Here is a 15,683-nt window from a genome sequence, read left to right on the forward strand (position 1 = left end):
ACCAAGGAGCCTGTGAGACAGAGAAAGGGTATCCTGGGGAACTCATTCTTTTACCAGGAGCTCACTCCTGGATAATTAAACCACTCATGAAATAACAGGGTTAATCTATTTGTGAAGACTCTGCCATTTAATCGCCACTTAAAGCCTCCACTTGCCAAGATCATCACAATGGCAGTTAAATTTCAACATGAGTTTTGGAGAAGACATCCAAATCATAGCACTGGTTATGGATTTTTGTTGTTGCTCTCTGTGATGTACCAGCAGCTATGCAGGGATAAGCAACAATATTTTTTCTCTAGATGTGTTAATATATTCTGTTACTCCCATTCATGAATTTATCTCATCAATGGAATAAAAACAAAAACAGCATATTTTGAACTTTTCAATAAATCCTTCTAAGTTATGTTGCGATAGAAGAATATATAGTCTGTGTAATTCTTAAACCAATAGAAGGGAGAAGCATAGTCCACTTCAAATCATAGAGATGACATATGGAAGTGCCCTTCATAATCAAGTAAGAAAGCACAGTTACTTTTTCCTTACAATATGCAAAATCTTTCAAATTTGACACTGATATTTACTAACTTTACACGCAAAGTTCCTCAGCCAATACCTTGTAAACATTTTACTCACTTTTTAAAGCTTAACAAATTACCAAAATATATATTAAGATACCAGAGTAAACCTGATTGCAGGCTTTAAAGGAAATACATAAAATAAAACTTCCTTAATTCTATAACTTTTCAGACATATATTACCATGACAGTACTTAAATGTTTGTGACCTTGTTCAAGGTCTAAGCACTTTTCTTCTCTTGAATTGTTTGGACATTTCTGTTCCTTTTTACTGGTCTTATTACATTTTTTCATAGGGAATTACTCTTTATATTTTAATGTATTCCTTTGATCAAATAAACATATGTCATTAATGATATTAATTCTTGCTGACATATTTACAATGGACTTTTTTGTACTTGGAATGCAGATGTTCAAAGTTTGGTTTGTGCATTGAAACAAAAGCAGGTTGTTCTCATACTAATCTAGTTTGTGCTGAGAGATATCTGGCAATGAAACTGGAGATCTACTTTTAAAATACAATTATGTGGCTATTTATACTCTGAGGTGTCTAACAATTGTCTTGATAGATAGCATTAATTAAGAAAAATCCCATGAATTACTGAAAACATTCATGTCCTATGCATACTCCAGTACTTTTATACTATGGAAAGCAGTAACCTTTTTCAAGTAGGTGAATGCCCTTTATGTGACATCTAGGCCTCCGGCACGACATGAGCAGGCAATTTACTGCACACAAGGCACCTATATCATGTGCCATATACAGAAAGTGCTACTAGTGAGAGGCTATAGGATAAGCTGAAAGGAAACCTTCAAAGCTCATATCCCAACAAGGGTGAACTGAGGAACAGCCATTCTGTATAGACAGTGTAGTATTGACCATGTCATTCTGATAAAGGTTCTTCACTTGAATCCAGACTAACAGGACTGCAAATTGGACATTTGATATACAGATCTTTCAACCAAATGCCGGAACTTTTCAGTATTAGAAAATGAATCCAAAGTTACTTTCTATAGTAATCTAATCTAACCAGATAATATGTGGCCCCTCAAAAATGTATTTAATCCTCTTTAGTAAATTCTTTAAAGCCCATGTTAAGTTTATCTAAATTTGAAGTTAATAATAAAAACCATATTATTACTTAATGCCTCATTGCAGAACAGTCAATAACGTGTCAAGTTTTTAAAATTATTCTGTGAACTAATGCAATATTGAATAAATTATGGTTTGCCTTCTTAATTATATCTATACTAACCAGCTCTATTACAACATGATAAAATTATTTAGCAAAACATAACATATCCTTTTTATGATAGAAACAGTCACATTAAAATGATTCTATGAAGTAGGTCCACATGAAGATATCGAGCAATAAAAGTTCAATTATGGAAGCTCGTACTTTCTTATGCACAAGTACCTGTCATCATTTCTGATGCACCTGCTTCATTTTAATAAGCTGATTATGGACATTGACTTGTACTTTTCTAACTCACAGTTGTGCTGGATCACAGGTGTTTTAGCTTTGTATTTCCTCTGCTATTATCTTATTTTTTCATCCAAAGTCAAAAGACAAAAGACATTACTATTCTGTGAAGAAAAAATTAAAAAAATTTTTTTAGTATTTGCATATCTTGGCAGTTAATTATTTAAAAATTAAAGGAAGGATATAGGGTTTGCAATATAGGCCACACTCCAGTTAGCGAAATCAATTGCAGGCTATGTTTTCTTCTAAACTCAAATCAGAGCATTATTACAAATGTCAAAATTGTTTTATTTCCATGACCTTAAAAAAATGTAGTGTACTTAATAAGGAATTTTTAATAGAACCTTCCAAGGAGCAATTTAGCCTCACGTAGGCACTCAAGACCAATGACTTCAGAGGCAAATTCAGAGGATACACACACAAACACACAATATTTTGCTGCCTTTTCACTTTTTCTATTCCTTTTAATTCCATATACAAGTGCCATCTACCTCTGGCTCCCAATATAAATAGACAATTATCAGATGTAACAATACAGTGGACAAAAAAAGACCACACAAGGAAATGTTATGTGGCCCACACATAACACATTGTCTGTTCCTGTTTGCTCCAGGGACAGTTGTATTGATGAGCCTTCATTCTCCATTAAAATAGAAGAGCACTTTCCATTTTCTTTATGAAATTCTTATTGGTTGATAAATATCTGGTATTGTCAAGTCAGCATGAGCTGTATCTCTAGAGGTGATGATGGCCTGCAAGAAATATCTGTAACACAAATTTATGAATTGATTACAGAACTTTCTGAACCACGGGGTAGAGACTGCTATATTTTAAAGCATACTCGTTGCCTTGTTTCCTATAAAGAGACCTACACTTCATTACTCTATTTATTATTGGGGTAAAACTGTGAGTAAAACAAAATACTTTCTATCTCCTTCCCAGTAGTGTGAAGAAATGGCAAAAATGAAAAAGAAAAAGGAAGACAGGGAGAGAGAAATCTTGCAAGAAAAAAAATTTTCCTCAGGGATAGAGTCTCATACTATGTTTGCTGAAACACAGCTGAATACTATTATTTAAAATTATATTTTTAAACACATCATTCAGCATCATTTAATCAACAAATACTTTTGAGTTGCTGTTATATACTAGCATTATTCTAGGGGCTGACCACAGTTTATTTTCATGGACACTCATTTTACTGAATCTTCTACATCTACAAACAAGCAATTTAGAAAAATTACCATATTAATGCTTTGGCATATGGAAGCCACACACTACTAAACCTTTAATCCAGTGTGTCACTCTATAATCTAATCTATCTATCAAATGTCAAAGCAGTTTGATATATGTGTGCTGGGGGGAGATCTGCAAAAGAAAATATTTGGTCAAAGTTGCGTAAGAGCTTTCCCCAAGAAGTTTCAATGGAAAATTGTTTCTATCTTAGATCTTTTGGAATGCAATGAGTTTGTTTTAATTTTATATAGGCATACTAATCAGAAACTTTGATGATTGTCAAATGCCTGTGGAATTTTCTCATCCAGTGGATTTCTAACCAGGCTTTGAGATGTATCCTCAAAGTAAATCAAGTTCTTAGGTCCAATTCCAACTCTAAATATGAGCCTCTAAGTGATAGGCCAGGGATAGGCTTCATTTTCTTTTCTAAAAACTCACCATATGTTTCAAAGCAAAGTTTTATTTGACAATACAAAATCCCTCAAAACTACTCTTTCTAAAAATGTTCATTTTCTTTTTTTTTTAAAGAAAAATACCTCTTTTTAAAATCAAAGATACATTTACTGAGTGATGTTAAAACTGACAATCAAGATCCACAACTAGGAAGCTAAATAATCAATACAAATATACCAAAATAGAAAGCCTCACCAGTCATCTAATGAATACTTATTAGCTCAATAATTAAATACTATTTTTCACATCAAACCGTCAAAATAGATATGCTAACAATACTTAGTGGAGGAGGCGGAGAACCAGATACTCATCACTGTAGTCCAGGTGTGGATTTGGACACATGTATCAAAAATCTTTTAAATATCTTGTGATTTCAATAGGTTATATTTTTTAAAATAAAATAATAAACGAAATCAGAATAAACCAGAAATAAGAGCACCCTCCAAACAAATCTTAGTAAATTTTCTAGTTCTCACAAGGGTCTATAAAAACATTTGCAAAAATCTCTCAGGACTTTGGAATCCAATTCACTTCAGGTAGGGTTCCAATGAATTTGAATTTTACACGCTAGTTTTTGTTTGCTTGTTTTTGCTTTTGAGACAGAGTTTCACTCTTGTCGCCCTGGCTGGAATGCAATGGTGCAGTCTCTGCTCACTGAAACCTCTGCCTTCCAACTTCAAGCAATTCTCCTGCCTTGGCCTCTGGAGTAGCTGGGATTACAGACTCGCCACCATGCCCAGCTAATTTTTGTGTTTTTAGTAGAGATGGAGTTTCATCATGTTGGTCAGTCTGGTCTCAAACTCTTGACCTCAGGTGATCTGCCCACCTTGGCTTCCCAAAGTGCTGGGATTGCAGGCATGAGCCCCCACACTGGCCTAGTATGTTATTTAAATGGGTGAATTTATATGGAGATACAATCTGTATAGAATCCTAGAATAAATGATAATATTTTATTTTGAAGAGTTTAGTTTATAAAAACCCCACCACATTCTATACATTTTTTCTCTTTTTGCTGATAAAAAGAACTATGAAACCTTCAAGAATGAGAAGTCATCTTTATTTTACAAGTCACTAAACTATTCTTCGGTATGTTGTACCCACCACCTGTGGAGAAGAGCACCTATGTTCCCCTCTTTCTTGCACCATATCCTAAAGAAGGAATTCTATCTCAGCTAGTTATGATTCTGAACATTTCGTGGACATAATGAAAAGAATGAGAGTTAATAGCTGGGACATTTAAAATTATAAGTAAAATTATACAAGAAGGCTGGAGGGCATTTTCTTGGACATCCGAACAAACTTTTCGGATGTGAGTGAGTATATGGAACTGCCAGAAAACAGTGAGGATATATAGGAAATTTGCTTAGAAGGTGATGAGCACATTTGAAAAAGCTTCTATACCTCTTCTGAAACTCATGTCTTTCAGCAACTGCTGCTTTGGAAATGAGAGCGCCTGCTCTTTGGGTAGTTATTGCTACATTCTTTTTTCCTGATTTGCTTTTCTCTGCTCTAGAAGAGTGAGCTGAAGAGGTGCCCTCTGCTTACTTAGCAGTTTCCAACCTGGTTCCTGGACAACTGCCACGAGAACAGTAACAAACCCACCAGCTGCCAGCCAGCCAACTGTGGGTTCAGCAACTGTCAAATCTGTTGCAGCCCTTCTACTGATTGTCATGTGTCCAGACTCTGCCAAGAAACTCACTTTGTTCCTGCCACTTCCGGTGTCTGTAGTTCAGGGCATCCACCAACACACACCAGATGCCAAGATTCTCGATTAACATCCACTGACCCACTTCTCTTGTATCTACTAGATCTTGAACTGTATGTCTGGTAGTGGCTTCCCTTTGACCTATGTCTTCTGTTGTCACCAGCCATTGACCAGATGCATAGCACATGCCAACCATTAACCTTATTGTCAGCTAACTTCAGATCTCTGAGCTATGCTTCTGGTGATTTCTAAAGTTTGTGCTCTCTCTGGAGGACCTGGCATTTACCTTCCAGTAAGTTTGGCTAAGCAGAATCAATATTAGGATTGAGATTTCTTGCTAATTATAGCTTGCCATATATCACTTCTTACAAAACTCTTCCAAATAAAACTCTTTCTTTTTGTACAAGTTGTTTCAAGATTCTCCTGGCAAGCACAGTCCCTCAGGTTTTGTTTGTGTCTTCCACCAAGTGAGAAAAGACTTGCTTTAACACCTAATAAATGTGCTTCCTCAGGTACTAAAAATATGACTTTTGTTAATACTTATTTGTTAATTCTAGTAAATTTATGATGCTTTTAATTAATGAGAGAGCTCTAGCTGCTTGATAAAGAATGACAAATGTAACTTGAGTGATTTGCTGACTTCTTCACTCAGCAAGTATTCATTAACTTTCAAAAGTGTGCCAGATAGTGTGTTGTAATATTTTCTCTGGATTCTTCTGGATGTTTCTCTTCCTAAGGCTTTTCCTTTCTTTTTCTTTTTCTTTCTTTCCTTTTTTTTTTTTTTTTTTTTTTTTAAGACAGGGTCTCAGTCTGTTACCCAGGCTGGAGTAAAAGTGCAGTGGCACGATCATAGTTCACTATAACCTCAAACTCCTGGGCTCAAGAGATCCTCCTGCCTCAAACTCCTGGGCTCAAGAGATGCTCCTGCCTCAGAGATCCTCCTGCCTCCTAATATTGAAGCAGTCATTGACTAGTTGCTAGAGCCGTAGGCATGAACCACCATGTGCAGCTAATTTTTAATAATTTTTAAGAGACATGGTCTCACTGTGTTGCCCGGGCTGATCTCAGACTCCTGGCTTCAAGTGATCCTCCCACCTCTGCCTCCCAAAGCACTGGAATAATAGGCATGAGCCACTGTGCCAGGCCTAAGGCTTTCTTATCATTTATAAATGACTCTGACTAAAGCCACTCAAATCCTTATTTTGAGACTTTCATGGGACTAAGTCTAGAAGGGATTAAACCTCATTCAACAGTGGTTCGCAGAGTCCCAGTTAAGACTGTGCTTAGGGTTTACGCTACTTTTTTATGGCTCTCAAAGATGGAAAGTAATTATAATTGTGTAACCTTACTGATGAATTTTCAAGTGACCACTGTGATTAAAAGCATAAAACTACTAAGCAAATATGGTGGGATATAGGTATGGAAGAGCCATTAGTGATTGTCGAATAAAATGTATGTGCAAATTCCTCATAATTAATTAATATCTGTTGAAATTCCACCAACTCTTCTGCAACTAGAAAAATTGTGCTCATTATTTACAAGATGGTGTTCTAAAATTAATGTATTGTACCAGTTACTAAAAAACGTATAAATTCTAGGAGTTAAAATACAAATGCAATGTATAGAGAAGTATACAATGTGTGCAGAGGGTGAAATTTTCCTCAGTACTTTATTTACTCTTTATAGTAAATTAGTCACATGAGTTAGTATATAGTGATGTCACAACAGGCCTATTTAGATTTTCTGGGAAAGCATTAGTTTTCTATAACCTGTTATAATTAGAAAATTATGTGTTTTTCAAGTAAATAGCCTCCAAAACTCATAAAGACTTTGAAAACACCTACCAAAAGCATGTTTACAGCTGCTGTTCATTCATAAGAAATAGAGCTACTGAACTGTCAGAAATGTTAAATCCTTCTTCCCTTGAATAATGCCTGGTGATATGTCGAGACCGTAATAACAAAGTTTCTCACCATGAAGCCCATTGTCTTTACTTCATTTCCTGAGAAATAAAGTAGAAGGAAAAAAAGGTACAATCAATTGCCCAGTTCTTATTACCAGAGGGAGAGTAAAGTTATATATGAGGAAGTCACTTAGGAGAGTATATTATCATCATTGTTTTATAGGCTGCAATAGTGCTATTTTGCATTCAAAAAACAGTATAGTAATATGCTTTTTGCTCTATGACTATAGTCAGAGGAAAAGATATTTTCCTTTTTAAGGTTTTTCTTAAGGGGGATACAAAAAAATGCTACGTAAGGTATCACAAGAGCTGATTTATAATCTCAGCTGTGTTTGTTAATAATTCTGTGACTTGGATAAGTTGAGTAAAATTTTAAATTTATCTTCTCATCAGTAAAACAAACATGCCTTGCCGCCTCAGACACTTATCACAAAAATTAAATGAAGTGAAATATGAGAAAGTGCATTATAAATAGTACCTGAATGGTACCAAAATGTGAGTTATAATTAAATGTTAGCTTATTTGACAAAAGTTAAGCCTCAGTAGCTTTGGAATGATCTAATGAAGATGTAAAATAAACAAATCCCTTTGACTTTTCATTAGTAAAGAATTTAACCTATTGTTTGCATTATAAATAAATTCTTTATTTTAAGCTGTTTTATATTTACAGAAAAGTCATGACGGTAATACCTAGTTCCATATAAGCTGCACCTGGTTTCTCCTATTAATGATAGCCTGCATTGGTATTCATATTTGTCACAATTAATGAACCAATGTTGATTTATTATTATGAACTAATGTCCATACTTCATTCACACTTCTTTAGTTTTTAACTAATATCTTTTTTATGTTCTAGGATCCCACTTGAGATAGTACGTTACATTTAATTGTCATGTCTCTTTAGGCTATTGTGATAGTTCCTCAGATATTCCTTGTGTTTGATGCCCTTGAAATTTTTAAGGAGTGTCAGTCAGGAATTTTACAGATTGTTCTCAATTTGGATTTGGGTGATATCTTTCTCAGGATTAGAATAGAATTCTAGGTTTGCAGGAGAAAGACCAAAGAGGTAAAATTCCACATCAAGAGCATATGACATCAACATTACTAATCACTATTGGTGTTAACCTCAGTCTGCAGTAGTGTTCATCAAGATTCCGCTGTGAAGTTACTCATTTTTCCCCCTTTTCATACTGTATTGGAAGAAAGCCACTGTGTGCAGTTCACATTTAAGCAGGAATCATTCTTTACCTCTTTAAGGAGTATCTGTGTATATTACTTGGAGTTCTTCTGCATTCGAATATTTGCCTATTCTATTCTACTTTCTGTTTGTACAATTATTTATTTATATCAGTATAAATACATAAATACAATACATTGGGTTATAATCTAATGTTACGTGCAGATTTTTTGCTCAAATTTTTCCAGCTTTGACCATTAAGAGCTACATTAGTTGGCTCTTGTGTCTTTTTAACATACCTCATACTTTTGTTTCATTTTCTTGTTGAACACTCCTTCTTTCTAGAAGAAGATCTCTCTAGTTTCATCTTGTGTATTTCCTGTGAGGAATATATATATATGTATATATTCCATGTGAGCAGATAATGTAGACATCACAAACCCTTGCAGATTCATTGAGCCTTTGGCCTTAGGAAGGTGTTGCTTAAAGACTCATCAAAATATTCTTTATAGTAAACTTATATTTCATAATAGTTTATCCATTTTGGTAATTATTATGATATCGTGTTTGACATATCATTGAATAAAAGTATTTGTGAAAAAGAAGAGAAAAAGCTACATCCAAGACATTGATGACCACGCAATATATATGAAGAATTATTCAATGACAATATGATTTTTGATTGCATTTGTAGGGAATTAAATATTTGTTAGCTGAGAAGTTACTTTTTTTTCCAAATTCAGCCTTTGAGAGACTCTTGGTAGAACATTGCTCCCTGTTTTTCTAAAACAACAATAACGGCAATAAAAAAAAAAGCAAAGAAATTGCTTGAGAACTTTTATATACATATGAGAATAAAGAAGTGGGGCTTGTTGGCCTAAAGTGAAGCATAACTTATTTCTTTTGCTTGAAAGGTATCCTAAGAAACTGATCTTCATACTCAAAACAACCATAAGTGAAAACAATGGATTAACATAAAATAAGAATGGTGATTGTTGAGCACAAACAACAACTTTATAGTAAGAAAAACTATCTCTATGACTCTACAAAATACAAAGTCTGTATTTAATTATCTTCAAAAACTATGGTAAATTGATTTTCTTTTTTATTCAATATTTATCTGTATGAAAACAGAGATTCAAATGAGATGATTTGGACTTGCTTCCAGACAAGATGGAGTTATAGAGACAGATTATTCGTCCATCTGAAGTAATACTATAACTAGATAAATATCTAAAACATGGGTTTTAGGACTTTGGATAATAGGCAAATAAAGCACAGTATTCCATGAAAGACAGTTGTGAGAGCTGAATAGAAAGAGGGTTTCAGGGATCTACAGAAGATACATCAAAGCCTTCACTGAGTCATAACCATCAGTGCACTGCATGAAGCTGAGTGTAGGGACACCCAAAAGAATTAGAAGAGAGATAATCAGAGCCCAAAGATGGCTGAGAATAGTTTATATTCTCAACAAACAAAGTAAAAACTGGTATAAAACTAGGACGGGTTTTCTTTCAGTGCTGGGGCAAAAATTATCCTATATTAAATGATGCTTTAGTTCTATCTAATGATGCTTACAAGCAAGACTCAAAAGCATCAAGCTGTTTCTGAGTAAATTATCTGTGTTCCAGGACAAATCACAGGCGTATTTATAAGAATACAAAAATATACAACACACACAAAATGTTAAATCATAATATCTGGCATTCAATCAAAAGTTACCAAGCAGGCAAAGAAGCAGAGAAATAAGACCTATAATAGGGAGAAAATAAATCAACCACAACTAACCAGAAATTACACAGATGACAGAATTGCTAGGAAAGGACATTAAAAAATTAATACAGCTGTATTCATATATTTAAGAAGCTAGAGAAAATATTGTTCATGTTAAATAGAGAAATGGAAGATATCAACAAAGACTCAAATCACAATTACAGAGATAAAAACTAAAATGAGTGAGGTGGAAAATACAATAAATGGCTTTAACAGAAGATTAGACACTGCAGAAGAAAATATTAATAAATTTCAAAACACAGAAACAGAAACTATCCTAATGACATAAAAAGAACCAAATTCTAAATAAAATGAGAAAACAAGGTGATTTATTGGGATCTCCCCTAGCTTTACAATTTCATGATATGACATACAGATAGGGCTAGAAAAGGAGGCAGAATTTTGTCCTCTTTTCATCCTTGGCTATAGTTGACTCTGATCCCCACCATTTCCATGGTCTGTGAAATCCTATGCCATCTTGCCATTTCTACTAATTCCCTGGGGATTATGGCCCAGTGTGTTTGCTGATTCTATTCTGGTTAGTTATCTCATCTTCCCCCCAGAAGATGTACGTAGCCCTTTACTATTTTCCAGAAGAAATGAATCAATAATGTTACTCTAAAGATTATTCAAATAGTGGGGCCTTATAACAGTGCATATAACATAACTCTTTCCCATACCAGCCCCTGTGTTATTTTGTCCCCAGTTATCTCACATTTGGATTAATTCTGGGAGCTCCAAAATCTTCTCATTCTCAAATGTAAAAAAGTTCAGCACTCTCTAAATCTTACTTCCAAATTTAGACATCTGCACCAATCCATGTTCTCAAAATAACAAATCAACCTCCTTGTAAGTAGACCCAGCTTTAGAAGGCAGTTGGAGCTACAAATAATTCGGTTGTTTTTGTTTGTTTGTTTTTCTTTTATGTTTTTATAGCCTCAGGGAAAAGATAGTAACGTTTCCATTCTTTTGATACTTGTGGCGTTTTTTTCCATACATGTACTTGAAAATATAGTATATTGGAGGTAAATCAGCATTATATACTTCACTAAATATGGACTTGGGTACTAATTGAATTTTAAAAGGGAAAAACACTCTAGCCTGGGTGACAGAAACTCTATCTCAAAAAAAAAAAAAAAAAAAAAAAAAAGGAAAAACAAGCCTTATGTAGAGTGACGCCCAGTTAGTTATGTTATGTCATGGGTATCTGATGATGGGGATCTAACCATGGCTAATCTATCCACTCACACAATAGCACAATCCACTCACCCAAAACCAACCATGGGGTTGGCTATTGATAAATATAAAGGATAAATCCTCGTGAATCATGGAGACACTTGAACTTTTGTGGGTATGTGAGAACTGAATGGGTTTGAGGGTCTTAAATCATTAGAGAACATCTCTTTGCAGGATTAGGAAAGATGTGTTGCCTGTGGTATCCATTTTTTAAATTTAATGGTCAGTTGGTCAAACTGTAAAAATAAATGTTCAAGGCAAGGAGGGTGAAGTATGTTGCTAGTTACAACAGACACTCAATAAAAATAATTACAACCTGACTTACTTGATTTCTAGTTTATTCAAAGATCATAAAAAGTATTTATAGTGCTACCAATATTATTGGGATTCATATAAATATGACTGTTGAATATGCATACACAGGAACTGATATATACTCAACACCAGTGTGGAAGTTTCCTGTTGTCTCAAATGGGGAAAATACTTTATCTAATAACTAAATTTGCATAAATGAGTCATGAGGGACTTTAAGGCTTTGAGCAAGAAAGTTCAGCTACTCATGTACCCTCAACTAAGAAATGTCTCTCCTCATGGGGGAAGGTTTGCCCTTTTCCACAAGCTGAGTTTCAAGGCAACATGTGACAGCAATCCAGAAAACCAGCTTAGTCAATTCTATGTGGGCCATGATTGCTGTGTGTGATGGTTAATAGTAAATGTCAACTTGATTGGATTGAAGGATGAAAATTATTGCTTCTGGGTGTATCTGGATGTTTCTGGGTGTTGCCAGAGGAGATTCACATTTGAGTCAATGGATGAGGAGTGGGAGATCCATCCTCAATCTGGGTGAGCACCATCCAATTTGCTGCCAGCACTGCTAGAAATAGGAGGCAGAAGAAAATGGAATGAGCAGACTTGCTGAGTCTCTCATCCTTCAACTTCTTCACACATTGGATGCTTCCTGCTCTCGAACATCAGACTCCAAGTTCTTCAGCTTTTAGACTGTTGGACTTAACCAGTGGTGTGCCAGGAGCTCGCGGGCCTTTGTCCACAGACCGAAGGCTGTACTATCAGCTTCCCTACTTTTGAGGTTTTGGGACTCGAACTGAGCTACTATTTGGCTTCTTTGCTCCTCAGCTTGCAGATGGCCTATCATGGGACTTCACCTTGCAATCCTGTTACTCAATTCTCTTTACTAAACTCCCTTTCATATATACATCTATCCTATTAGTTCTGTCCCTCTAGAGATCCCTGACTAATACACTGTGCCTCATGTCTCAGTCAGACTAATTTGCATAACGCACTTCATCCAGGGTGTGCTAAGTGCATAATTCTCAGGATCTTTCATGTACATTTTAAAAATTAAATCATTAAAGATACTAGTGAAATGGTGTTTAATGTGCCCATTTTATAGTCAAGAAAAATGAAACGTAGAAAAGTTACGTCGAGAGCTTTATAACTAGATAGTGCCAAATCATGAGTTCTGGCTATGTTTGCTTGAACCATAAATGTCAGCTCTTGTTCCTTCACCATTGAAAAAGATGATTCTCACACTGAGAGCTAGGAGGAGGAACGCTGTTCTAGATAAGATCTATTTTCACACCGCAATGTATACCACCAAAAGCAGGTTTTCAGAGGTGCCATAATCTAAGTAGTCTCTTCAAATGAAACCCCTCAAGGAACTAATAAGATCCATGTATCCTAATGTGGTCAAAATTGAGTTGTAGAGTTCATTTATGTTATGAGGCTAAAAATACGTTTCTTTGGGGAAGACTAGTCTAGGAATTTTCACTTCCTTTCCATGTGTAAATACATTCTGACTCCAATAATCAACCAAAAAGTGTATCTTTGGAAAAACCTTAATCGTAAATTAAATGGTCTTTCTTAGCAAAATAATTAGAAAAACATGAATTGTTTCAAAATCTTTTATGTACAGGAATATATTCCTTGGAAAATAGTAATATAGAAACAGGTTACAAACATAAACATTCTCTTTATATTTGCAATATCATGCTGAGATTTGCCTAGTAAGTATCCAAGGCGAGATGGCCTCTTTGTTATACAGCATCTATCAAAACACCTTCAATTTCATGCTGACAAAATATAGAACAGTGACTTATATGCTCATTGGGTGTGGATCTTAGCAAAGCTTGTCAAAGTTTCTGAGGCCAACATTCTTCACTGGAAAGACACACTTTAAAGTGATGTCAAATTTCCCACAGATGAACTAGGTTTTGGATCTAGGTTACATCTCAGAAGAATGCAAAATAAGGTTCAGTTCCCAAATTAAGAATATTCATTATTTAGCTCTTCTAAAAATATCTCACTAATACTTTTACATATTTATATATAGATAGTTTGGTTCTATGAAAAAAAAGTGACCATGAAGAAATTCTCTCCAATTATGCAGATCCTTTTGTGGCTTTTTAGCAGTGACTTCAAGGAATCGTCAAGACTGACAAAGGAACATGATTCCTAAAGAAGCAGTTTACCTATATTTTAAGAAAGATTAAGCAAGGAAGACCAGATTGACTTTGGAATGACAGTTATTTGAAGGATGTGATATTGATAATATATATTTTATATAGTGGTGGGAGGACTGCTTGGTAGGCGACTAAGTAAAAATCTAGTAGGATGTCATACAAATGATTCCAAAATAGGAGCAGGAGGATGGGCTACAGAGGAAACCAACACCCAGCATTCAGGGTATACAGAAACGATAGTACACATAGATAACAACTATACTTCAGCAACCTGCTCTCTGCAATTCAATCAAGGCTTGATCTTCTGTCTCCACTATGTCTTAACAGCAATTTCTGCTTTGAAAACTACAGCTCTCACTCCCTTTGGAACCCCCACCAAGTTCCTGTCACCTCACCCAGTGCTCTCTGCATAACTAAGGTGAGCTGTGGAGCTCACGTGCCATGACAACTGTCATAAGTCATGTGGTGAGGGTGGTGCCTGCAGCCCTTCTGGCTACTCTTCGATTGTTTCCGATGGTCTGTATCCCATCAAGAAACTAGCTGTCTTCCTATCGCATCCCGTGGTTCCAGTTCTTATTGTTCAGAATCCTGTAGCAATCTTTGAACTGCCATCTTCCAAGTTGCCAATCTGATGGCTGTCAGCGACTGAGCTCCATTCCCTGGGGCCATCAACCACTGAGCTAGCTGATCTATGATTATCAACCCCTAAGAAATCTGTCCTATGGATGCCAACCTCTTAGCGACAAGTCTGACTGCTAGAGACCCATAAGCTATACATATAGCAGCTTTCAACCATAGTTCTTTTCCTTGAGCAACTGGCAGTATCCTTATGAAAGAAAATCATCATGAATAGCTGGAACAAAAACTCATGCTTACTGGCTTTGATAGATCATTCATCAATGGCTTCTTATTCTACATGGGTTATGTTATCTCTTTCAATTCTACACCAAATATTCTTAACTTTTCTTTGCTTCTGGAGTTCTTATACACACACACACACACACACGCACACATGCACCCGTATACTATTCTAAAGCTTGATGTTTTTCAATTTGGGTAAAACTATTTTCATCTATTTTATTTCTAATAAATCATATCTTGGCATACAAATCATACTTTTTCATATGTTATCATTTATATGTACCTTATTTTTTGTCTAGTTATTCCCTTAAGATACGTCAATCACTTTATGTAACATGGATGACTTTTAGACTCTGAATTAATTGTGGAGACTATTGAAGGTTTCCAGAGGTAGAAAAAATAATTTATTAAAGGACCTATGAAAAAATATTAAAGTACGTGGAGCAATATGACTTAGTGACTGCCAAAGTGTTCATGCACTATATGGCTACATTTGGAATTTGAAATCAGTATCCTTTGAGTAATAGTAAAGTTAGACTAAGCAGGATGCTCCTGCTTAAAACAAGTAAGAATAAGTTAAGTGTTGTAACAAATAAGCCCACAAATATGCAATAGTTTAAACTTCTTGTTCTTCTAACAATATTGCGCAGGAACAAAATCAGCAGAGAAGCCCCCCATGCAGTCAGGAATTAGTTGACAGAGACGTGACTATGATATGGCTCTCAGCATTGCCCCAGAGGTTG

This window comes from Chlorocebus sabaeus, chromosome 2 (assembly GCF_047675955.1).
Source record: "Chlorocebus sabaeus isolate Y175 chromosome 2, mChlSab1.0.hap1, whole genome shotgun sequence".
Lineage (NCBI taxonomy): Eukaryota > Metazoa > Chordata > Mammalia > Primates > Cercopithecidae > Chlorocebus > Chlorocebus sabaeus.